This window comes from Mustelus asterias, chromosome X (genome assembly GCF_964213995.1).
Source record: "Mustelus asterias chromosome X, sMusAst1.hap1.1, whole genome shotgun sequence".
NCBI classification, from domain to species: domain Eukaryota; kingdom Metazoa; phylum Chordata; class Chondrichthyes; order Carcharhiniformes; family Triakidae; genus Mustelus; species Mustelus asterias.
Genome location: NC_135834.1, coordinates 5,401,009 through 5,427,059, shown reverse-complemented (window position 1 = coordinate 5,427,059; position 26,051 = coordinate 5,401,009). Strand labels below are relative to the sequence as shown.

The window sequence follows — 26,051 nt, the reverse complement described above, 5'->3', positions numbered from 1 at the left end:
TGGGGAACAGGAACGTCAGCAGAAAGGCTGCACATGTTCCAGCACTGCTTGCAAGGCCTCCCTATAAATGACACAAGATGCTGTGCGGGATTGCTTTGTGCTCTGTGGCCATGGCTGGGTGAGTAAAGACCCCCAGGGCCGAGAGGGGCAACAATAGGAGTAAAACGCAAAGGAGGATCCCATCCCTGGGCATGGGAATGTCTACCAGCTTCAGACTCCTTCTCCCCAACCCAGCCCCCTCACTCTCTCTCTTCCCCGGCCCTTTCAGCGCCACCTCTAGGAAGCAGATGAAATTGCAGGTCCCTCCTCCCTGTTTGGGTAAACCCTCCCTCTGAACATCGCTCATCTTTTCTCATTCTGCCAAGCGAAGAAATCGGCTTCAGAGGTTTCGATTTCACAAGTGCCAACAGTGCCACGCCAGCCTCAGCAGTGCTCACATTTCCCGCAAGCTGGAACTTCAGAGCTTGCCCAACCTTTGATTGGGCATCAGGAGCGTGCCCGCCAATGTGAAGGGCGACACGGTGGCACAGTGGTGAGCACTGCTGCCTCATAGCACCAGGGCCCCAGGTTCAATTCCCGGCTTGGGTGACTATCTGTCTACGTGGAGTCTGCACGTTCTCCCCGTGTCTGCATGGGTTTCCTCCGGGTGCTCCAGTTTCCTCCCACAGTCCAAAGATGTGTAGGTTAGGTGGATTGGCCATGCTAAATTGTCCCTTAGTGTCCAAAGATGTGCGGGTTAGGTGGATTGGCCATGCTAAATTGCCCCTTAGTGCCCAAAGATGTGTAGGTTAGGTGGATTGGCCATGCTAAATTGCCCCTTAGTGTCCAAAGATGTGTAGGTTAGGTGGATTGGCCATGCTAAATTGCCCCTTAGTGTCCAAAGATGTCCAGGTTAGGTGGATTGGCCATGCTAAATTGTCCCTTAGTGTCCAAAGATGTGCAGGTTAGGTGGATTGGCCATGCTAAATTGTCCCTTAGTGCCCAAAGATGTGTAGGTTAGGTGGATTGGCCATGCTAAATTGCCCCTTAGTGCCCAAAGATGTGTAGGTTAGGTGGATTGGCCGTGCTAAATTGCCCCTTAGTGTCCAAAGATGTGTAGGTTAGGTGGATTGGCCATGCTAAATTGTCCCTTAGTGTCCAAAGATGTGTAGGTTAGATGGATTGCCATGGTAAATTGCCCCTTAATGTCAAACGATGTGTAGGTTGGGTGGGTTGGCCATGGTAAATTGTCCCTTAATGTCAGGGGGATTAGTGGGATAAATATGTGAGTTTACGGGATAGGGCCTGATTGATGTTGGTGCAGGCTCGATGGGCTGAATGGCCTACTTCTGCATTGTAGGGATTCAATGATTGGAGAGTGAGCCTGAGATGGTTCAGCAGGGAGGGTGTGACTAATCGAGCTAAATTTGTAAGATGGGACCACTAACATGGTGGACAAGGGAATGTCAATGGACGATGTCTTTTTGGACTTCCAGAAAATATGAGATAAGGTTCCACACGAGAGGTTATCAGGAAAAAGTGCAGGGAATTGGAAGTAGCCTTTGTGGGTAATTGCTTTGAAAATAGGGAACAGGGTAAACATTAGTGTGAGGCCCCATCGAAATTCGTCTGCCTTGTTTGGAGCCAACACTGGGTGAGTCTCCTTCCACCTCTCACTCAGCCCACACTCATGAAAACACTCTGCTGCCCGTGTCTCAACTCACACCAAGTCCCCACCCCCTCACCCCCGGTGCTCACTGACCCACACTGCCTCCAGGCCAATCAACACATCGATTTAAAAATTCCCACCCTTGTTAACAAATCCCTCCATCTCCTCGCCCCCTCCCTATCTCTGTAACCTCCTCCAGCCCCTACAGCCCTCCCTAACTCTGTAACCTCCTCCAGCCCCCTACACCCCTCCCTATCTCTGTAACCTCCTCCGGCCCCTACACCCCTCCCTATCTCTGTAACCTCCTCCAGCCCCCTACACCCCTCCCTATCTCTGTAACCCCCTCCAGCCCCCTACACCCCTCCCTATCTCTGTAACCTCCTCCAGCCCCTACAGCCCTCCCTAACTCTGTAACCTCCTCCAGCCCCCTCCACCCCTCCCTATCTCTGTAACCTCCTCCAGCCCCCTCCACCCCTCCCTATCTCTGTAACCTCCTCCAGCCCCCTCCACCCCTCCCTATCTCTGTAACCTCCTCCAGCCCCCTCCACCCCTCCCTATCTCTGTAACCTCCTCCAGCCCCGACAACCCTCCCTATCTCTGTAAGCTCCTCCAGCCCCCTACACCCCTCCCTATCTCTGTAACCTCCTCCAGCCCCCGACACCCCTCCCTATCTCTGTAACCTCCTCCAGCCCCCGACACCCCTCCCTATCTCTGTAACCTCCTCCAGCCCCTACACCCCTCCCTATCTCTGTAACCTCCTCCAGCCCCCTACACCTCCTCCCTATCTCTGTAACCTCCTCCAGCCCCCTCCACCCCTCCCTATCTCTGTAACCTCCTCCAGCCCCCTCCACCCCTCCCTATCTCTGTAACCTCCTCCAGCCCCCTCCACCCCTCCCTATCTCTGTAACCTCCTCCAGCCCCTACACCCCTCCCTATCTCTGTAATCTCCTCCAGCCCCCTACACCCCTCCCTATCTCTGTAACCTCCTCCAGCCCCTACACCCCTCCCTATCTCTGTAACCTCCTCCAGCCCCCGACACCCCTCCCTATCTCTGTAACCTCCTCCAGCCCCTACACCCCTCCCTATCTCTGTAACCTCCTCCAGCCCCCTCCACCCCTCCCTATCTCTGTAACCTCCTCCAGCCCCCTACATCCCTCCCTATCTCTGTAACCTCCTCCAGCCCCCTCCACCCCTCCCTATCTCTGTAACCTCCTCCAGCCCCCTCCACCCCTCCCTATCTCTGTAACCTCCTCCAGCCCCCTCCACCCCTCCCTATCTCTGTAACCTCCTCCAGCCCCCTCCACCCCTCCCTATCTCTGTAACGTCCTCCAGCCCCTACACCCCTCCCTATCTCTGTAACCTCCTCCAGCCCCCTACACCCCTCCCTATCTCTGTAACCTCCTCCAGCCCCTACACCCCTCCCTATCTCTGTAACCTCCTCCAGCCCCCTACACCCCTCCCTATCTCTGTAATATCCTCCAACCCCCGACACCCCTCCCTATCTCTGTAACCTCCTCCAGCCCCCTCCACCCCTCCCTATCTCTGTAACGTCCTCCAGCCCCTACACCCCTCCCTATCTCTGTAACCTCCTCCAGCCCCCTCCACCCCTCCCTATCTCTGTAACCTCCTCCAGCCCCCTTCACCCCTCCCTATCTCTGTAACCTCCTCCAGCCCCCTCCACCCCTCCCTATCTCTGTAACGTCCTCCAGCCCCTACACCCCTCCCTATCTCTGTAACCTCCTCCAGCCCCCTCCACCCCTCCCTATCTCTGTAACCTCCTCCAGCCCCCTCCACCCCTCCCTATCTCTGTAACCTCCTCCAGCCCCTACACCCCTCCCTATCTCTGTAATCTCCTCCAGCCCCCTACACCCCTCCCTATCTCTGTAACCTCCTCCAGCCCCTACACCCCTCCCTATCTCTGTAACCTCCTCCAGCCCCCGACACCCCTCCCTATCTCTGTAACCTCCTCCAGCCCCTACACCCCTCCCTATCTCTGTAACCTCCTCCAGCCCCCTCCACCCCTCCCTATCTCTGTAACCTCCTCCAGCCCCCTCCACCCCTCCCTATCTCTGTAACCTCCTCCAGCCCCCTACACCCCTCCCTATCTCTGTACCCTCCTCCAGCCCCTACACCCCTCCCTATGTCTGTAACCTCCTCCAGCCCCTACACTCCCTCCCTATCTCTGTACCCTCCTCCAGCCCCTACACCCCTCCCTATGTCTGTAACCTCCTCCAGCCCCTACACTCCCTCCCTATCTCTGTAACCTCGTCCAGCCCCCTCCACCCCTCCCTATCTCTGTAACCTCCTCCAGCCCCTACACCCCTCCCTATCTCTGTAACCTCCTCCAGCCCCTACACCCCTCCCTATCTCTGTAACCTCCTCCAGCCCCTACACCCCTCCCTATCTCTGTAACCTCCTCCAGCCCCTACACCCCTCCCTATCTCTGTAACCTCCTGCAGCCCCAACACCCCTCCCCATCTCTGTAACCTCGTCCAGCGCCTACACCCCTCCCTATCTCTGTACCCTCCTCCAGCCCCCTACATCCCCTCCCTATCTCTGTAACCCCGTCCAGCGCCTACACCCCTCCCTATCTCTGTACCCTCCTCCAGCCCCTACACCCCTCCCTATGTCTGTAACCTCCTCCAGCCCCTACACTCCCTCCCTATCTCTGTAACCTCGTCCAGCCCCTACACCTCCTCCCTATCTCTGTAATATCCTCCAGTCCCTACACCCCTCCCTATCTCTGTAACCTCCTCCAGCCCCCTCCACCCCTCCCTATCTCTGTAACCTCCTCCAGCCCCCTCCACCCCTCCCTATCTCTGTAACCTCCTCCAGCCCCCTCCACCCCTCCCTATCTCTGTAACCTCCTCCAGCCCCTACACCCCTCCCTATCTCTGTAACCTCCTGCAGCCCCAACACCCCTCCCTATCTCTGTAACCTCCTCCCACCCCCACACCCCTCCCTATCTCTGTAACCTCCTCCAGCCCCTACACCCCTCCCTATCTCTGTAACCTCCTGCAGCCCCAACACCCCTCCCTATCTCTGTAACCTCCTCCCACCCCCACACCCCTCCCTATCTCTGTAACCTCCTCCAGCCCCAACACCCCTCCCCATCTCTGTAACCTCGTCCAGCGCCTACACCCCTCCCTATCTCTGTACCCTCCTCCAGCCCCCTACATCCCCTCCCTATCTCTGTAACCTCCTCCAGCCCCTACACCTCCCTATCTCTGTAACCTTCTCCAGCCCCTACACCCCTCCCTATCTCTGTAACCTCCTCCAGCCCCTACACCGCTCCCTATCTCTGTAATCTCCTCCAGCCCCCTACACCTCCTCCCTATCTCTGTAACCTCGTCCAGCCCCTACACCCTTCCCCATCTCTGTAACCTCGTCCAGCCCCTACACCCCTCCCTAACTCTGTAACCTCCTCCAGCCCCTCCACCCCTCCCTATCTCTGTAACCTCCTCCAGCCCCCTACTCCTCCTCCCTATCTCTGTAACCTTCTCCAGCCCCTACACCCCTCCCTATCTCTGTAACCTCCTCCAGCCCCTACACCCCTCCCTATCTCTGTAACCTCCTCCAGCCCCCTACACCTCCTCCCTATCTCTGTAACCTCCTCCAGCCCCTACACCCCTCCCTATCTCTGTAACCTCCTCCAGCCCCCTACACCTCCTCCCTATCTCTGTAACCTTCTCCAGCCCCTACACCCCTCCCTATCTCTGTAACCTCCTCCAGCCCCTACACCGCTCCCTATCTCTGTAATCTCCTCCAGCCCCCTACATCTCCTCCCTATCTCTGTAACCTCCTCCAGCCCCCTACACCTCCTCCCTATCTCTGTAACCTTCTCCAGCCCCTACACCCCTCCCTATCTCTGTAACCTCCTCCAGCCCCTACACCGCTCCCTATCTCTGTAATCTCCTCCAGCCCCCTACATCTCCTCCCTATCTCTGTAACCTCGTCCAGCCCCTACACCCCTCCCTACCTCTGTAACCTCCTCCAGCCCTGACACCCCCTCCCTATCTCTGTTACCTCCTCCAGCCCCTACACCCCTCCCTATCTCTGTAACCTCCTCCAGCCCCTACACACCTCCCTATCTCTGTAACCTTCTCCAGCCCCGACACCCTTCCCTATCTCTGTAGCCTCCTCCAGCCCCTACACCCTTCCCTATCTCTGTAACCTCCTCCAGCCCCTACACACCTCCCTATCTCTGTAACCTTCTCCAGCCCCGACACCCTTCCCAATCTCTGTAGCCTCCTCCAGCCCCTGCACCCCTCCCTATCTCTGTAACCTCCTCCAACCCGTACACCCCACCTATCTCTGGAACCTCCTCCCGCCCCTACACCCCTCCCTATCTCTGTAACCTCCTCCAGCCCCCTACTCCTCCTCCCTATCTCTGTAATCGCCTCTCGCCCCTACACCTCTCCCTATCTCTTTAACCTCCTCCAGCCCCTCCACCCCTCCCTATCTCTGTAACCTCCTCCAGACCCTACAACCCTCCGAGATCTCTGTGTTCCTCTAATTCCGGCCTCCTGAACATCCCCGATTTTAATCGCTCCGCTATTGGCCTTCAGCTGCCTGGGCCCCAAGCTCTGGAAATCCCTCCCTAAACCTCTCCACCCCTCTCGACCTCACTCTCCCCCTTTAAGATATGTCTTGAAGCCCTACTCATTGAGCAGAATTCTGGTCCGCTGACCAAATATCTCCTGGAATGGTTTGGTGTCATGTTTCATTTTATAATGTTCCTGTGAAGGGCCCTGGCTTGTTCTATATTATAAAGGAGCTATATAAATGTAAGTTGTTGTTGCTGATCAGCTAACGCTACACAAAGAAGGGATCGATACTGCGATCTTGTTGGCCTGGGTTACTCAACGCCATCCTGAACTCCTCGACTGAGCAAGGGGCCAAGGAAGTAATTCACCTATTTACTGGCTTGCTGGTGCCCTTTGTTTGTTTTTGATTGCAATCTACTTATTATCACAGAATTCCACAATGCAGCAATCACTTCCTCCCCATTTTAACGCCAGCCAGTCAGTTTCATGTCACCCAATGGAATGTATTATGCAGGAATTCCCGATCATTGTTCTTGTTTTCAAACAAAATTGAACGAATTAACAAGGTTTCCTTTCCACGTTCCAATTCTTTGCATTTTTGAAGTTCCGACCCCTTCAGCAGAGTCGCCAACCCTGAATTAACATAACAGTGGAGGGTTCATCACATGACCACCCTCCTCCAATGATAGAATCCGTGCAGTGCAGATGGAGGCCATTCGGCCCGTCGATCCTACCCAGGCCCTATCCCTCTAACCACACATATTTAGGCATATTCGGACATTAATTGCAGTGTTAATGTAAGGCTACTTGTGACGAATAAATAAAATTTACTTTAAATTTAGCATGGCCAATCCACCTAACCTGCACATTTTTGGGCACCAAGGGGCAATTTAGCATGGCCAATCCACCTAACCTACACATCTTTGGACACTAAGGGGCAATTAAGCATGGCCAATCCACCTAACCTGCACATCTTTGGACACTAAGGGGCAATATAGCATGGCCAATCCACCTAACCTGCACATCTTTGAACACTAAGGGGCAATTTAGCATGGCCAATCCACCTAACCCACACATCTTTGGACACTAAGGGACAATTTAGCATGGCTAATCCACGTAGCCTGCATAGCTTTGGATACTAGGGGACAATTTAGCATGGCCAATCCACCTAACCTGCACATCTTTGGACACTAAGGGGCAATTTAGCATGGCCAATCCACCTAACCTGCACATCTTTGGACACTAAGGGGCAATTTAGCATGGCCAATCCACCTAACCTGCACATCTTTGGGCACTAAGGGACAAATTAGCATGGCCAATCCACCGAACCTGCATAGCTTTGGACACTAAGGAGCAATTTAGCATGGCTAATCCACCTAACCTACACATCTTTGGACACTAAGGGGCAACTTAACATGGCCAATCCTCCTAACCCACACATCTTTGGACACGAAGGGGCTATTTAGCATGGCCAATCCACGTAGCCTGCATAGCTTTGGAGACACTAGGGGACAATTTAACATGGCCAATCCACCTAACCTGCTCATCTTTGGGCACTAAGGGACAAATTAGCATGGCCAATCCACCTAACCTGCATAGCTTTGGACACTAAGGGGCAATTTACCATGGCCAATCCACCGAACCTGCACATCTTTGGACGCTCAGGGACAATTTAGACTGGCCAATACACCTAACCTGCACATCCTTGGAGACTAAGGGGCAATTTAGTATGGCCAATCCCCCTCACCTGCACATCTTTGGACTGTGGGTGGAAACCGGAGCACTTGGAGGAAACCCACACAGACACGGGGAGAACGCGCAGACTCCACACAGACAGTGACCCAAGCCAGGAATTGAACCCGGGTCCCTGGCGCTGTGAGGTAGCAGTGCTAACCACTGTGCTACCGTGCCGCCCCAAATCGTGGCCCGACGCCACCCAACAGCTTTCCCCACCCTGCCGCCATCTCCAATATATTTGTCACCAGTGAATGAGGAAAAAGCACTATTACCTTGTTGAATTTCCTCCATGATTTTGGTTGCTGCTGTGTACAGGAGATGAATCTTTGATTTCTGGAGGCAATGTATGTCAGTTAAAGGGAAGTGCTGACTCGTGAAGTGGCCATGATGATTCATTCTGCCCGAGGATAAGAGGAAGTATCGTCAAGAAAGAATCCTTAAAGGCTCTTGCATCTTGACGTGGACCCTGGCTCAGTGGGGGGTCAGAGGTTGTCTCTGCAAGGAGCGCAAAGTCAGAACAACAACGTTCAGGCTTGAACTGACAAGTCGTAAGTAAGATTCACGCCAAACAAGTGCCAGGCAATGACCATCTCTAATAAGAGAGGACCGAACCATCGCCTCTTAATGTTCCGTAGCATTACCTTCGCCAGGGTGCTGGTGGTTGTGTAATGGTACCGTCACTGGCCTCGTAATCCAGAGATCCAGGGTAATACTCTGGGGACCCACTCATGGCAAATGGTGAAATTTGAATTCAGCTAAAAGTCTACTGGTGACCATGAAGCCATTGTTGGAAAAACCCATCCGGTTCACTGAAAACACATCTGGTGGCACGGTGGCACAGTGGTTAGCACTGCTGCCTCACAGCGCCAGGGACCCAGGTTCGATTCCTGGCTTGGGTCACTGCCTGTGCGGAGTCTGTATGTTCTCCCCGTGTCTGCGTGGGTTTCCTCCGGGTGCTCCGGTTTCCACCCAGAGTCTGAAAGATCTGCAAGTTCGGTGGATTGGCCGTGCTAAATTACCCCTTAGTGTCCAAAGATGTGCAGGTTAGGGGGATTGGCCAGTCTAAATTGTCCCTTAGTGACCAAAGATGTGTCGGTAAGGTTCATTGGCTGTGCTAAATTCTCTCTCAGGGCCTGACTCGCTGGAGCCGAACAAACAGTTCCATCTTTTATCGCATCATCAATCTCAGCTTGCAACAATGTTAATCACATATTTCGCAACAGATTTCAGATGGAAATGGGTTATTTTTAAACAGTGTTTATTCAGTCCCACCCACAATTGTTGATCTTGTGTGCTGCTCGGTGAATTTAGTTGCAGACGATCCAATTTTTATTGAATGGTGTTAAGGTTTTTTTTTAATGTGTTCTGGAACAGAGTCGGGCTACCAGTCTGCAGGTACAACAGGTGATCAAGAAGGCAAATGGGATGTTGGCCTATATTGCGAGGGGGATAGAATATAAAAGCAGGGATGTCTTGATGCACCTGTACAGGGCATTGGTGAGGCCGCAGCTGGAATACTGTGTGCAGTATTGGTCCCCTTATATGAGGAAGGATATATTGGCATTGGAGGGAGTGCAGAGAAGGTTCACCAGGTTGATACCAGAGATGAGGGGTTTGGATTATGAGGAGAGGCTGAGGAGATTGGGTTTGTACTTGTTGGAGTTTAGAAGGATGAGGGGGGATCTTATGGAGACTTATAAGATAATGCGGGGGCTGGATAGGGTGGAGGCGGAGAGATTCTTTCCACTTAGTAAGGAAGTTAAAACTAGAGGACACAGCCTCAAAATAAAGGGGGGTCGGTTTAAGACAGAGTTGAGGAGGAACTTCTTCTCCCAGAGGGTGGTGAATCTCTGGAATTCTCTGCCCACTGAGGTGGTGGAGGCTACCTTGCTGAATATGTTTAAAGCGCGGATGGATGGATTCCTGATCGGTAAGGGAATTAAGGGTTATGGGGATCAGGCGGGTAAGTGGTACTGATCCACGTCAGATCAGCCATGATCTTATTGAATGGCGGGGCAGGCTCGAGGGGCTAGATGGCCTACTCCTGCTCCTATTTCTTATGTACCGATTGGTTCCCTGTTCTTAGGCGTGGGCTGACAAGCAGCCAATACTGCCAGCTCTGACACCAGCTATGAACATTCTATTGGTACATGTTGCTCATGGCGATCAAGGCACTTGGAGTAGGATTTTCAGGCCCTTCGCCCTGAGGGGATCTTCCAGTCCTGCCGTGACAGGTTCCCCAAGTGAGCCATACAAAATGCCACAGGCTTTGGCTGGAAATTTCCTACCGTTCACACCGGTGGGATGGGATCTACCAGTCCCGCTGGTGGGATTTTCCAGGCCCGCTGGCAGGATCTTTCAGGCCCACTGACGAGATTTTCCAGTCCCGTTGGCGGGCTCTTCCAGCCCAACTGGCAGGATCTTCCAGTCATGTAAACGGCGCACTCCCCCCGATCTTTGTGCCATCGGCAACTTTAGCAACCATACCTAAAGTTCAACAATGATCACAATCATTGCCCCCATTTAGTGTGGTTTCCTTTGCCGGTTTGTTTCAGCACAGTGGTTAGCACTGCTGCCTCACAGCGCCAGGGACCCGGGTTCGATTCCCGGCTTGGGGTCACTGTCTGCGTGGAGTCTGCACGTTCTCCCCCGTGTCTGCGTGGGTTTCCTCCGGGTGCTCCGGTTTCCTCCCACAATCCCAAAGATATGCAGGTTAGGTGGATTGGCCATGCTAAATTGCCCCTTACTGTCCAAAGATGTGTAGGTTAGGTGGATTGGCCATGCTAAATTGCCCCTTACTGTCCAAAGATGTGTAGGTTAGGTGGATTGGCCATGCTAAATTGCCCCTTAGTGTCCAAAGCTATGCAGGTTAGGTGGATTGGCCATGCTAAATTGCCCCTCAGTGCCAAAGATGTGCAGGTTAGGTGGATTGGCCATGCTAAATTGCCCCTTAGTGTCCAAAGATGTGTAGGTTAGGTGGATTGACCATGCTAAATTGCCCCTTAGTGTCCAAAGATGTGTAGGTTAGGTGGATTGACCATGCTAAATTGCCCCTTAGTGTCCAAAGATGTGTAGGTTAGGTAGATTGGCCTTGCTAAATGATTTGATGTGATAGGCTGTGGGGTGGGCCTGGGTAGGATACTTCTCGGAGAGTCGATGCAGACACGATGGGGCAAATGGCTGTCGGGATTCTCTCATTAAAGGTGCTGGATGAATGCAATGCCGAAATGTCCCAGCATCGGATTTCCTCACGGTGTCACGTACAGATGAAGATTGTTAATTTAAAGAAAAAATTAAACAGCTCAAAACGGGGGTTTGGGGGGGGGGGGGGGGGGGGAGGCGGAAATGGTGAATATTTGCCTGAGCTTTGCAGCAATATATCCTGCCCTTTTAAGGTAAAGTAAAATTCAGTCAGAAAGTTTCAGTGGGTCGGAAACTGGAATTGATGCCAAGGAGTTCAAAGTTCAGAGCGAGTTGCCAAAAATAGAACTCTTGGACCTTGACGGGCAGCGCTTGCGATGCCAAAAATATCATCACGCATGTGTGGGTTAATTTACTTGGATCAGGTCGTGATTGATTCATTTATTTTTGATCGTCACAACACAGGACGCCTGAGATAGATCGCAATCTGTGCGCCGTCTCGTGAACAACTACTTGAAATGTTTGCGCTTTGAAGAGGGACTGCAAAGCTTTGCTCACACAATAAGGGTGAGTTTCTGACCTCAGACCCCACCTCGCTGTCTTGGCTGCCCGGCCCATGTTTCAGAAACTGAGTCCGGGGAATTCTCATGTGGGAAAAGGATGCAGTCAAAACGCGCAGTGGACGAGAGACAGAAACTGAGAGAGAGAGAGAGAGAGAGAGTCATACAATCGCTACGGTGCAGAAGCAGACCATTCGGCCCATCGAGTCTGCACAGACTCTATGCCAGAGCATCCCACCCAGGCTTCCCATAACCCCACTAGTTCCACCTAACCTGCACATCTTTGGACACTAAGGGACAATTTAGCATGGCCAATCCACCTAACCTACACATCTTTGGACACTAAGGGACAATTTAGCATGGCCAATCCACCTAACCTACACATCTTTGGACACTAAGGGGCAATTTAGCATGGCCAATCCACCTAACCCGCACATCTTTGAACACGAAGGGACAATTTAGCATGGCCAACCCACCTAACCCGCACATGTTTGGACACTAAGGGGCAATTTAGCATGGCTAATCCACCTAACCCGCACATCTTTGGACACTAAGGGACAATTTAGCATGGCTAATCCAGCTAACCTGCACATCTTTGGACACTAAGGGACAATTTAGCATGACCTAATTAGTGTCCAAAGATGTGTAGGTTTGGTGGATTGGCCATGCTAAATTGTCCCTTAGTGTCCAAAGATGTGCAGGTTGGGTGGATTGGCCATGCTAAATTGTCCCTTAGTGTCCAAAGATGTGTAGGTTAGGTGCCTTGGCTGTGCTAAATTCTCCCTCAGTGTACCCAAACAGGTACCGGAGTGTGGCGACTGGGGGATTTTGCAGTGTTAATGTAAGCCGAATTGTGACACTAATAAATAAACTTTAAACTTAAACATTTCTGCATGAGCTGCTGTTCTGAAGTTATGGCCTGAACAACAACAGAAAATGCTGGAAAAATCTCAGCAGGTCTGACAGCATCTGGGGAGAGAGAAGAGAGCCAAAACTTCGAGTCTGGACGACCCTTCGTCATCGCTCAGCACATTGTTTGGGGTAGGCTGTGCTCAGAGGGGTTTGTCGTATGAAGAGAGATTGAACAGTTTAGGCCGATACTCTCTGGAATTTAGAAGAATGAGGGGAGATCAAATTGAGGTTTACAAGATGATAAAAGGTGTGGATAAAGTAGACGTGGAGCGGATGCTTCCTCTTGTGGGGCATTCTAGAACGAGAGGTCTTAGGATAAGGGGCAGCAAATTTAAAACAGAGTTGAGGAGAAACTACTTCTCCCAAAGGGTTGTGAATCTGTGGAATTCGCTGCCCCAAAGTGCGGTGGATGCTGGGACAGTGAGTACATTTAGGGAGGAGTTAGACAGATTTTTAATGGGTTGAAGGGTTATGGGGAGAAGGCAGGAAAATGGGGATGAGGAGCATATCAGCCATGGCGGAGCAGACTCGATGGGCCGAATGGCCTAATTCTGCTCCTATATCTTATGAACTTATGAGGAGGGGACCTCACACTGAATATCCCTCAAACTGGTGAACATTGCATTCATTGAGAGGAAGAGAAAGGGGCTTGTTACCGCGAGCAATAATTGAGACAAATAGCATTGGTGCATTGAGACAAAGCTTGATGAACACATGAGTGAGAAAGGAATGGAATGTTGATGGGGTGAATGGAAGAAAGTTCAGTCTGCGAGACTTGTTTCCCTCTTAGAGAAATCTACTGGTCCAAACTGAAATGGGAATTGGAACTGGTCGCAGTTGAACACCAGCATGGACTTGTCGGATCGAATGGCCTGTTTCTGCGCTGCAAACACGTAGGGTGGAATTTGCCTGTCCCGTCTGCCACGGGAATCATAGCGAGGCGGGACAGGATCATGCAAAGGTCCGTTGACCTTGGGTGGGATTTTCCAGTCTTGAGGTGAGCGCGGCTGGAAAATCCCTCCTGTAGAAACAAAGGCGGGATTCTCCGATCTCGTCCCTACCCGCCCCCACCACCAGCGAGAACGGAGAATTTGGCGCTCAGCCAAAACTTCATTCGCCGCAGCGGGACTGGAGAATCCCAGCCGGGTTGGGGGTTTTTGGTGAAAATATATTCTTTACCCCATAAAGAATAGGGGAGGCGATGGCCTAGTGGTATAATCGCTCGATTATTAATCCAGAAACTCAGCTAACGTTCTGGGAGTCCCGGGTTCGAATCCCGCCACGGCAGATGGTGGAATTTGAATTCAATAAAAAAATATGGAATTAAGAATCTACTGATGAAACTATTGTCGGAAAAAACCATCTGGTTCACTCATGAGCTTTAGGCAAGGAAATCTTACCCGGTCTATATGTGACTCCAGATCCACAGCAATGTGGTTGACTCTCAACTGCCCTCAGGCAACCAGGGATGGACAATAAATGCTGTCCCAGCCAGTGACGCACAGGTCCCAGGACTGAGTAAAAAAAGCAATCTTATTGATAAATGAAGCATAAATTCCACCCACATAAACTTGCATGCTTTCCAACTCACACAGACACAGTATGCACAAGTTCTCCATGTCAGTGTAGTTAATTTATTCTGTCTCCCCACGGTCCAGTATGTTTTCTTCCTCTGTGGATCAGAGCAGGAAAAACATGGTTCTCTGACTGCGTATGAAGGAATGCACAAATACTGAGGGCAGGAGAACTGACAGAGAGAGGATTCAGAACAACATTCACACACAACTCCCTCCAGGCGTTACCAGAGTGTGTGTGTGTGTGTGGGGGGGGGAGCCCAGAACTTGGAGACATCCGTCGGAATTCTACCGCCTCTCCCGCCACGGGAATCGGAGTGGGCGAGGGGGCGGACAATGGAAAGGTCCGTTGACCTCGGGCGGGATTTTACGGTTTTGGGACGAGCGCGGCCGGAAAATCCCGTCCATTTCCATTAATAAATGTGTGTATCCAGCTTCCCCTTAAACATATCTATGGTATCTGCCTCAATCACTCTGTATACAGCACATAGAGCAATACAGCACGAAAACAGGCCCTTCGGCCCAACCAGTCTGTGCCGACCATGGTGCCCTCCCAGCTAGTCCCAATTGCCCGCGTTTGTCCCTCTAACCCTGCCCCATCCATGTACTTATCCAAATGCTTTTTAAATGTTGCCATTGAAGCTGCCTCAACCACTTTCTCTGGCAGCTCATTCCACACACGCACCACCCTCTGCTTGAAGAAGTTGCCCCTCAGGTCCCCTTTCCCCTCTCACCTTCAACCTATGCCCTCTAGTTTTCAATTCCCCTTCCCTGGGGAAAAGACTGTGTGCGTTCATCCTATCTGTGCCCCTCATGATTTTATACACCTCGATAAGGTCACCCCCTCATTCCCCTACGTTCCATGGAATGAAGTCCTAGCCTGGCCAACCGCTCCCTATAACTCAGGCCCACTCGTCCTGGGAACATCCTCGTAAATCTTCTCTGCACCCTTTCCAGTTTATCAATGCCTTTCCTATAACAGGGTGACCAAAACTGTTCACAATACTCCAAGTACAGCCTCACCAATGACTTATACAGCTGGAACATAGGGCCCCATTTTACCATCAAGTTGCGCCTGTTTGTGGGCGTGAAAACTTGGTAAAGTCGGGTGTGAGGTGAGTAGCACGATCCGCGCCCGCCTTCGCACCGGTTCCCCCTTTACCAAGGCCCGAAAATGGCCGCGATCGGGACCGTGCCCGAAACGGGCGCAACGTCCATTTAAATGAATTTGCATGCATTTAAATTAACTTAATGGGCTGTCTTTACAGGCATTTCCCCCTTTAGCGCCGCATTCGCTCATCCAGAATCGGCGCGAAACAGACTTGGTCCACAAAGGTCCGATTCGGGCGCTCCAGCTTCTGAAGAGGTAAGTTCAGAGCTTTCGGCGGCTCTCTGACTCAGATTGGTGGGGCGGGGGGGTTGGGGGAGAGGGACGCAGGTGAGATGGCTGTCTGGAGGGGGAGGGAGGAGGGTCAGATCATTCTCTGGTGGGGGGGAGGCGGGTCAGATCATTCTCTGGTGGGGGGAGGAGGGTCAGATCATTCTCTGGTGGGGGGGAGGTGGGTCAGATCATTCTCTGGTGGGGGGGAGGAGGGTCAGATCATTCTCTGGTGGGGGGGAGGCGGGTCAGATCATTCTCTGGTGGGGGGGAGGAGGGTCAGATCATTCTCTGGTGGGGGGGAGGAGGGTCAGATCATTCTCTGGTGGGGGGGAGGAGGGTCAGATCATTCTCTGGTGGGGGGGGAGGAGGGTCAGATCATTCTCTGGTGGGGGGGGAGGAGGGTCAGATCATTCTCTGGTGGGGGGGAGGAGGGTCAGATCATTCTCTGGTGGGGGGAGGCGGGTCAGTTCATTCTCTGGTGGGGGGAGGCGGGTCAGATCATTCTCTGCTGGGGGGGAGGCGGGTCAGATCATTCTCTGGTGGGGGAAGGGAGGCAGGTCAGATCGTTCTCTGGTGTCGGGGAGGGAGGCAGGTCAGATGGCTCTCTGGTCGGGGGGGGAAGGGGGGGCAGCTGCCACTCTGCGTGTGATTGGTGGGGGGGGGAAGGGGGGGTCTGCTGCCACTCTGCGTGCAATCGGTGGGGGGAAGGGGGGCAGGGGCCCACTATCAGTCTGGGTGGCGGAGGGGGTGGGGGGGATAAGGGGGTCAGTAATGTTGTGGGGGTGGAGCAATGTCTGTGGGGGTCAGGGGGGAGGCATTATCCGGCCCGGGAGCGAAGTGACAGGGGAGCGTTTTTCTATATTTTTTTTCTGCGCAGTTGGAGGCTCCGATCGGAGCTGCTGGATTGTGGGTGCGTTAAGCCCCGCCCACAGAATTGTGCAGCGTGATTCGGAATCGCTGATATTGTTTCAGGCAGAGTGTGTATGGGGGTGCCTGAGAACGGGTTTAAAAGTCAGATCTGAAACACTCCCAGAATCAAAATGGTAAAATAGGGCCCTTAGTGTCCCAACACCCGTACTCAATGCCCTGACTGATGAAGACCAGTGTGCTAAATACCTTCTTCACCTCCCTGTGACGCCGCTTTCAATGAACTATGTACTTGTACTCCTCGCTCCCTCTATTCCTCAACACTCCCCAGGGCCTCACCATTCACTGTGTAAGTCCTACCCTGGTTTAACTTTCCAAAATGCAACACCCCACATTCATCTGTATTGAAATCCATTTGCCAATCCTCGGCCCACTTCCCCAACTGATCCGAACCCCCCTGTAATTTTTGATAATCCTCTTTGCATTGAGAGGGTTGGCTTATGAGGAGAGACTGAGTAGACTGGGGCTATACTCATTGGAATTCAGAAGAATGAGGGGAGATCTTATAGAAACATATAAGATTATGAAGGGAATAGATTAGAAGCAGGGAAGTTGTTTCCACTGGCGGGTGAAACTAGAACTAGGGGGCACGGCCTCAAAATAAGGGGGAGAAGATTTAGGACTGAGTTGAGGAGGAACTTCTTCACCCAAAGGGTTGTGAATCTGTGGATTTCCCTGCCCAGTGAAGCAGGTGGCGCTACCTTGTTGAATCCAAAAGAGAAAATGCTGGAAAATCTCAGCAGGTCTGGCAGCATCTGTAAGGAGAGAAAAGAGCTGACGTTTCAAGTCCAGATGACCCTTTGTCAAAACTCAAAGGACAGGTTAGGGAAGTGGTCAAAGAAGTGGCAGATGGAATATAATGTGGAAAAGTGTGAGGTTATGCACTTTGGAAGGAGGGATTGAGGTATAGACTATTTTCTAAATGGGGAAATGCTTAGGAAATCAGAAGCACATGTCGAGAGGGCTACAATACAAGAACAGGGATGTACTTCTGAGGCTGTATAAGGCTCTGGTCAGACCCCATTTGGAGTATTGTCAGCAGTTCTGGGCCCCATATCTAGGGAAGGATGTGCTGGCCATGGAGAGGGTCCAGAGGAGGTTCACAAGAATGACCCCTGGAATGAAGAGCTTGTCGTATGAGGAACGGTTGAGGACTCTGGGTCTGAACTCGTTGGAGTTTAGAAGGATGAGGGGGGATCTTATTGAAACTTACAGGATACTGCAAGGCCTGGATAGAGTGGACGTGGAAAGGATGTTTCCACTAGTAGGAAAAACTAGAACCAGAGGGCACAACCTCAGGCTAAAGGGACAATCCTTTAAAACAGAGATGAGGAGGAATTTCTTCAGCCAGAGAATCTGTGGAAATCTTTGCCACAGAAGGCTGTGGAGGCTGGGTCATTGAGTGTCTTTAAGACAGAGATAGATAGGTTCTTGATTAATAAGGGGATCAGGGGTTATGGGGAAAAGGCAGGAGAACGGGGATGAGAAAAATATCAGCCATGATTGAATGGCGGAGCAGACTCGATGGGCCGAGTGGCCTAATTCTGCTCCTATGTCTTATGGTCTCATGGTCTAAAGCTTTTTTCTACCTCATTGAATGTTTTTAAGGCAAGGATAGATAAACTTTTGAACAGTAAAGGAATTAAGGGTTATGGTGAGCGGGCGGGTAAGTGGAGCTGAGTCCACGAAAAGATCAGCCATGATCTTATTGAATGGCGGAGCAGGCTCGAGGGGCCAGATGGCCTACTCCTGCTCCTAGTTCTTATGTTCGCTATCCACGATACCTCCTAATTTAGTGTCCTCCGCAAACTTACTAACCATGCCTTGTACATTCACATCCAAATCATAAATAACAAATAACAAGGGTCCAGACACCAACCCCTGAGGCACACCGCAGGCCCCCGGTCCGAGAAAGAACCAATGACTATCACCCAATATATTAGAAAAAACTGAATTGAAATAGGATAGAGGAGTGAAGGAAGTATAAATACATGAATAATTTCAGGTGGGCCTGTTCGAAAAACCGGACAGCTCTTGGATACTGATGAGCGACTCGAGGGGAGTAAATAAAAAAAAACCCACTCACAGAAACAACAGTCATAGAATCATAGAAACCCTACAGTGCAGAAAGAGGCCATTCGGCCCATCGAGTCTGCACCCACCACAATCCCACCCAAGCCCTACCCCCATATCCCTACATATTTACCCACTAATCCCTCTAACCTACGCATCCCGGGACACTAAGGGGCAATTTAGCATGGCCAATCAACCTAACCCGCACATCTTTGGAGTGTGGGAGGAAACCGGAGCACCCGGAGGAAACCCACGCAGACACGAGGAGAATGTGCAAACTCCACACAGACAGTGACCCAAGCCGGGAATCGAACCCAGGTCCCTGGAGCTGTGAAGCAGCAGTGCTAACCACTGTGCTACCGTGCCGCCCCAACTAGTCACAACTAGACCTGAGACAATAAGGCAGGCACCGCAGACAAAATATTTCACTGTTCTAGATATCGATGACGGATTTTGGATCATCCCTTTTGCCCACCAGTGCGGATACAAATTTGCCTTTATGTTCCAAGGGCAACAGTACACATGGACCTTCTTGCCCCAAAGATTTCACAACTCCCCGTCCATTTTCCAGTGAAGGTTAGCTGAAGGGCTAGAAAGCTTTTCACCACCGTAATGCCTGCTTCAATATGTAGACGACCTCCTTCTACAGACAGACACCCAAGAGGAACATTTATATTTGCTGGATGAATTACAGACCCTCCCTAAAACACTTGGATTAAGACCATGAAGCCCCAAGTCACATACTTTAGGGCGGCACGGTGGCACAGTGGTTAGCACTGCTGCCTCACAGCGCCAGGGACCCGAGTTCGATTCCCACCTTGGGTCACTGTCTGTGTGGAGTTTGCACGTTCTCCCCGTGTCTGCGTGGGTTTCCTCCGGGTGCTCCAGTTTCCTCCCACAGTCCAAAAGATGTGCAGGTTAGGTGGATTGGCCATGCTAAATTGCCCCTTAGTGTCCAAAGATGTGCAGGTTAGGTGAATTGGCCATGCTAAATTGCCCCTTAGTATCCAAAGATGTGTAGGTTAGGTGGATTGGCCATGCTAAATTGCCCCTTAGTTTCCAAAGATGTGCAGGTTAGGTGGATTGGCTATGCTAAATTGTCCCTTAGTGTCCAAAGATGTGTAGGTTAGGTGGATTGGCCATGCAAAACTGTCCCTTAGTGTCCAAAGATGTGTGGGTTAGGTGGATTGGCCATGCTAAATTGCCCCTTAGTGTCCAAAGATGTGTAGGTTAGGTGGATTGGCCATGCTAAATTGCCCCTTAGTGTCCAAAGATGTGTAGGTTAGGTGGATTGGCCATGTTAAATTGTCCCTTAGTGTCAGGTGGATTAGCAGGGTAAATGCATTGGGTTATGGGGATGGGGCCTGGATGGGATTGTAGTCGGTTCAGACCTGACGGGCCGAATGGCCTCCTTCGGCACTGTAGAATTCTATGGATTCTATGGAATGAGGTGGACCCACAGCAAACAGGAGATTGAAAGGAAGTGAATACAGGCAGTAGCTCGATTGCCCCTTCCCAAAGATGTCAGCTCACTGTGATCCTTTCTGGGATTGGTGGGATATTGTAGGAATCACATTGACGGTCTTGCCACCAAAGTCTCCCCACTATCGGATCGCCTTAAAACAGACTGCTCCATGGAATTGGACAGAGCAGCACACTTGGCCTGTCTCTGAATTCAAACAAGCGCTAGCAAAAGCTCCAGCACTCCAGCTGCCAGACCCACAACTCCCCGACGCATCAGAAGTTGTCACCACGGACGCAACGCTTGTGGCCGTACTTCTCCAAGAGCGCCGCAGGAGACTTGGAATGGTGACCTATGCCTCACGGCTCCTATCCTCGGTGGAACAGGGTTTCTCGGCGAGCGGGAAACACCTCCTGGCAGTCTTTGATTTGATTTGATTTGATTTATTATTGTCACATGTACTGAGATAAAGTGAAAAGCATTGTTTCTTGCGCGCTATACAGACAAAGCATACCGTTCATAGAGGGAAAATGAAAGGAGAGGGTGCAGAATATAGTGTTACAGTTACAGATAGGGTGTAGAGAAAGATCAGCTTAATATTTGATTTAATTTATTATTGTCACATGTATTGGGATACAGTGAAAAGTATTGTTTCTTGCGCGCTATACAGACAAAGCATACTGTTCATAGAGTACATAGGGGAGAAGGAAAGGAGAGGGTGCAGAATATAGTGTTACAGTTACAGATAGGGTGTAGAGAAAGATCAACTTAATATTTGATTTATTATTGTCACATGTATTGGGATACAGTGAAAAGTATTGTTTCTTGCGCGCTATACAGACAAAGCATACCTTTCATAGAGAAGGAAAGGAGAGGGTGCAGAATGTAGTGTTACAGTTACAGATAGGGTGTAGAGAAAGATCAACTTAATATTCGATTTATTATTGTCACATGTACTGGGATACAGTGAAAAGTATTGTTTCTTGCACGCTATACAGACAAAGCATACCGTTCATAGAGTACATCGGGGAGAAGGAAAGGAGAGGGTGCAGAATGTAGTGTTACAGTTACAGATAGGGTGTAGAGAAAGATCAACTTAATATTTGATTAGATTTATTCTTGTCACATGTATTGGGATACAGTAAAAAGTATTGTTTCTTGCACGCTAAACAGGCAAAGCATACCGTTCATAGAGAAGGAATGGAAAGGGTGCAGAATGTAATGTTACAGTCATAGCTAGGGCGATCAACTTAATGCAAAGTAGGTCCATTCAAAAGTCTGACGGCAGCAGGGAAGAAGCTGTTCTTGAGTTGGTTGGTACGTGATCTCAGACTTTTGTGCCTTTTTCCCGAAAAAGTGGAAGACAGAATGTCCGGGGTCCTTAATTATGCTGGCTGCTTTTCCCGAGGCAGCGGGAAATGTAGACAGAGTCAATGGATGGGAGGCTGGTTTGCGTGATGGACTGGGCTGCATTCAGAACCTTTTGTAGTTTCTTGCGGGCTTGGGTACAGCACTACGCCAACATCATTAGACTCAATCCCATCACTTTATTAACAGAGCACTTCTCCATACAACTGCAACTGGGTGGACAAATTAAAGATGGCAGTTAGCCAGAACCACATAGCACGGTGGACCCTGGTGCTTCAGGGCTGTGACATTAAAGTCTGTTTCACTCCAGGTATGATTCAAATGGCCTACTAGGGAGCTTTTACCAAACAAAGTTGAATTAAGAATACAGTTAACAGATGGAAAGACAATTAGCAATAACTTTTACCAATTATGAACAAGAGAAACAACAACTATGACCTTAACAGCTCCGAATACTGTTCCAACACAACATTCTTGCCAACATACACCCCGGTTCCGGTTAGCACAGGAAGCAAGCATGCTCACATGATGTTGGATCTTGAAGCTTTGCAACACCTGCTGTGACTTATTCCTTTGGATGGAGAATTGAAACTCTGATTTCCCCGTCCTGTAACTCCCAGCGCACCTCGAGGTAGAGATGGAGCCACTGCTCAATTTGAAGTTGATGTTTTTATGGCACCTAATTAAGATGGTTTGTACAGTGAAAAGGGTTAGGGATTTGGGCTGACTGTCTGAGACTCAGATGCTTTCCTGTGGAAGGGATTGGACTTGGGTTGTGCTATCGTTGAGGCTCATTGGATCAAGAGGAGGGACTGTGGCCAAGTGGCCAACAGCCCAAGCAACTAGGTCCAACTTAAAAATAGACACTTTAAGTTCAAGTTTTTTAAGTTTCTTTATTAGTGTCACAAGTAGGCTTACGTTAATAGTGCAATGAAGTTACTAAATTAATACAGCTAAACTGCTTCTGCAAGCATGGCCCAGATTTCCTAGGATGCTACCGGGACTTGATGGTTTGAGTTATAAGGGGAGGCTGGATAGACTGGGACTTTATTCCCTAGAGCGTAGGAGGCTTAGGGGTGATCTTATAGATGTCAATAAAATAATGAGGAGCATAGATAAGGTAGTCAACATCTTTTCCCAAAGGTAGGGGAGTCTAAAACTAGAGGGCATAGGTTTAAGGTGAGAGGGGAGAGATACAAAAGGGTCCAGAGGGGCAATTTTTTCACACAGCGGGTGGTGAGTGTCTGGAACGAGCTGCCAGAGGTAGTAGTAGAGGCGGGTACAATTTTGTCTTTTAAAAAGCGTTTAGACAGTTACATGGGTAAGATGGGTATAGAGGGATATGGGGCAAATGTGGGCAACTGGCTCTAGTTTAGGGGTTAAAAAAAGGGGCAGCATGGATAAGTTGAGCCGAAGGGCCTGTTTCCATGCTGTAAACCTCTATGACTCTGTAACTCTGAGGCCTGATGGAATGCAGACAAGGTTACCACAGGCCAAAAGGCAACAGGGACCATGCCAGAACTGTCTTGCACATTGAACTATAGAAGCCCTACAGTACAGAAGGAGGCCATTCGGCCCATCGAGTCTATACAGACCACAATCCCACAGAGGCCCTATTCCCGTAACCTCACACATTTACCCCTCCAATCCCCCGACACTTGGGTCGATTTAGCATGGCCAATGCACCTAACCCGCACATCTTTGGAGTCGGGGAGGAAACCGGAGCACCCGGAGGAAACCCATGCAGACACGGGGAGAATGTGCAGACTCCACACAGACAGTGACCCAAGCCGGGAATTGAACCCGGGTCCCTGGCGCTGTGAGGCAGCAGTGCTAGCCACTGTGCCGCACAGGGGCACAGAAATACTATTCACAACAGAAATGACGCAAATCAGGGAGGCTGCGGATTACCCTCTTTAGCCTGAGAATCTCTTCATTGTGATGAGGTGGATTTGACCCCTTGCATTCAAAAACATAGCCCAGAAATCATCGACCAAAACAGACAGTGTTTCAAAATGTTGAACAGAATTGCGGAATTTAGCTACGAGCGGGCGATTCGAGAGGCAATTGCATGAGTCACTTTGAGAGGGGATTGAAAGGTAAGCTGAGTGGAACAAGTTGGTCTCTCAAAGTGTCAAGGTTGTTAGTCATCTCCCTAATTGTCAACATTTCTGCAGGTGAACCCTGGCCCAGGACTGTGCTCAGTAAGTGTCGGTCAGAGATGGCGCGACAGCGCTGTAGCCCCGACCTTTGCACCCTGGAAGCATGGCTGTTCATTGGGAGCACGGCATTGTGGGAGTTACATGGAAACTAGAAGCAGGAGTAGGCCATTCGGCCCTTCGATCCTGCTCCGCCATTCGTTATGATCACGGCTGATCATCAAACTCAATATCCTGATCCCCCCCTTCCCCCCCATATCCCTCGATCCCTTTAGCCCCAAGAGCTAAAGGGGCACGGTAGCACAGTGGTTAGCACTGCTGCTTCACGGCTCCAGGGACCTGGGTTCGATTCCCGGCTCGGGTCACTGTCTGTGTGGAGTTTGCACATTCTCCTCGTGTCTGCGTGGGTTTCCTCTGGGTGCTCTGGTTTCCTCCCACAGTCCAAAGATGTGCGGGTTAGGTTGATTGGCCATGCTAAAATTTCCCCTTAGTGTCCTGGGAGGCGTAGATTAGAGGGATTAGCGGGTAAAATATGTGGGGATATGGGGGTAGGGCCTGGGTGGGATTGTGGTCGGTGTAGACTCGATGGGCTGAATGGCCTCTTTCTGTACTGTAGGATTTCTATGTTTCTATGAGCGATATCTAATTTCTTCTTGAAATCACACAACGTTTTGGCTTCAACTACTTTCTGTGGGAGTGAATTCCACACATTCACCACCCTCTGGGTGAAGAAATTTCTCCTCACCTCAGTTCTAAAAGGTTTGCCCCTTATCCTCAAACTATGACCCCTAGTTCTGGACTCCCCCACCATCGGGAACATTCTTTCTGAATCTACCCTGTCTAACCCTGTTAGAATTTTATAGGTTTCTATGAGATCCCCTCTCACTCTTCTAAACTCCAGAGAATATAATCCGAACCGACTCAGTCTCTCCTCATATGACAGACCTGCCATCCCAGGAATTAGCCTGGTAAACCTTCGCTGCACTCCTTTTAGAGTTAGCCCTCTCTCGCCTCCCTAACCTCACACGATCCCAGCTTTGGACAATGGAGTCAGCGTAGATGCTGATTGAGACGCAGGCAATCATCTACCAAGCAACCTGAGGGACAGCTTTACTCACAGACTCCTGCAAGTCTGTGCAGGCTAGGAACATTGGATTTAATTGAATGAATAATATTGATGGTTAAATGATAGGGCAGCTTTCCTGGCAAGTTTACAAGAGGCAGCTTCACATCTGACAGGAATACATTTCACCTCACACAAAAAAACATTTATTTTGCAAACAAAGAACAGAACAAAGAAAATTATAGCACAGAAACAGGCCCTTCGGCCCTCCAAGCCTGCACCGACCATGCTGCCCGACTGAACTAAAACCCCCGACCCTTCCGGGGACCATATCCCTCTATTCCCATCCTATTCATGTATTTGTCCAGACGCCCCTTAAAACTCACTATCATATCTGCTTCCACTCCCTCCCCCGGCAGCAAGTTCCAGGCACCCACCACCCTCTGTGTAAAAAGTTGCCTCGTACATCTCCTTTAAACCTTGCCCCTCGCACCTTAAACCTGTGCCCCCTAGTAATTGACTTTTCCACCCTGGGAAAAAGCTTCTGACTATCCACTCTGTCCATGCCCCTCATAATCTTGTAGACTTCTATCAGGTCGCCCCTCAACCTCCGTCGTTCCAGTGAGAACAAATCAAGTTTGTCCAACCTCTCCTCATAGCTAATGCCCTCCATACCAGGCAACATCTTGGTAGATCTTTTCTGCATCCTCTCCAAAGCCTCCACATCCTTCTGGCAGTGTGGCGACCAGAATTGAACACTATATTCCAAGTGCAGCCTAACTAAGGTTCTATAAAGCTGCAACATGACTTGCCAATTTTTAAACTCAATGTCCCGGCCGATGAAGGCAAGCATGCCGTATGTCTTCTTGACTACCTTCTCCACCTGTGTTGCCACTTTCAGTGACCTGTGTACCTGTAAAACCAGATCCCTCTGCCTATCAATACTCTTAAGGGTTCTGCCATTTACTGCATATTCCTATCTGTATTAGACCTTCCAAAATTCATTACCTCACATTTGTCCGGATTAAACTCCATCTGCCATCTCTCCGCCCAAGTCTCCAACTGATCTATATCCTGCTGTATCCTCTGATGGTCCTCATCGCTATCCGCAGATCCCCCAACCTTTGTGTCATCCGCAAACTTACTATTCAAATCCACCAACCTTTGGGTCATCATTGAGTCATGGAGTCATAGAGGTTTACAGCATGGAAACAGGCCCTTCGGCCCAATTAGTCCATGCCGCCCTTTTTTTTTTAAACCCCTAAACTAATCCCAATTGCCCGCATTTGGCCCATATCCCTCTATAGAACCATAGAACCATAGAAAATTACAGCTCAGGAACAGGCCTTTTGGCCCTTCTTGTCTGTGCCGAACCATTTTTTGCCTCGTCCCACTGACCTGCACTTGGACCATATCCCTCCACACCCCTCTCATCCATGAACCCGTCCAAGTTTTTCTTAAATGTTAAAAGTGACCCCACATTTACCACTTTATCCGGC

At 50.5% G+C, this 26,051-nt stretch overlaps 2 protein-coding genes across 2 annotated transcripts in view; both read right to left on the bottom strand.

Annotated features, from left to right (window-relative positions):
• LOC144481885 (activin receptor type-1-like) overlaps positions 1-8,296 on the bottom strand; it is a 125,852-nt gene extending 117,556 nt beyond the window's left edge. The window contains exon 1 of the mRNA XM_078201041.1: positions 8,205-8,296. The gene's annotated coding sequence lies outside the window, so the exon portion shown is untranslated. The remainder of the gene's footprint in view (positions 1-8,204) is intronic.
• The window catches only part of LOC144481893 (Golgi reassembly-stacking protein 2-like), a 739,438-nt gene that overhangs the window by 279,466 nt on the left and 433,921 nt on the right, over positions 1-26,051 (bottom strand). The window lies entirely within an intron of this gene.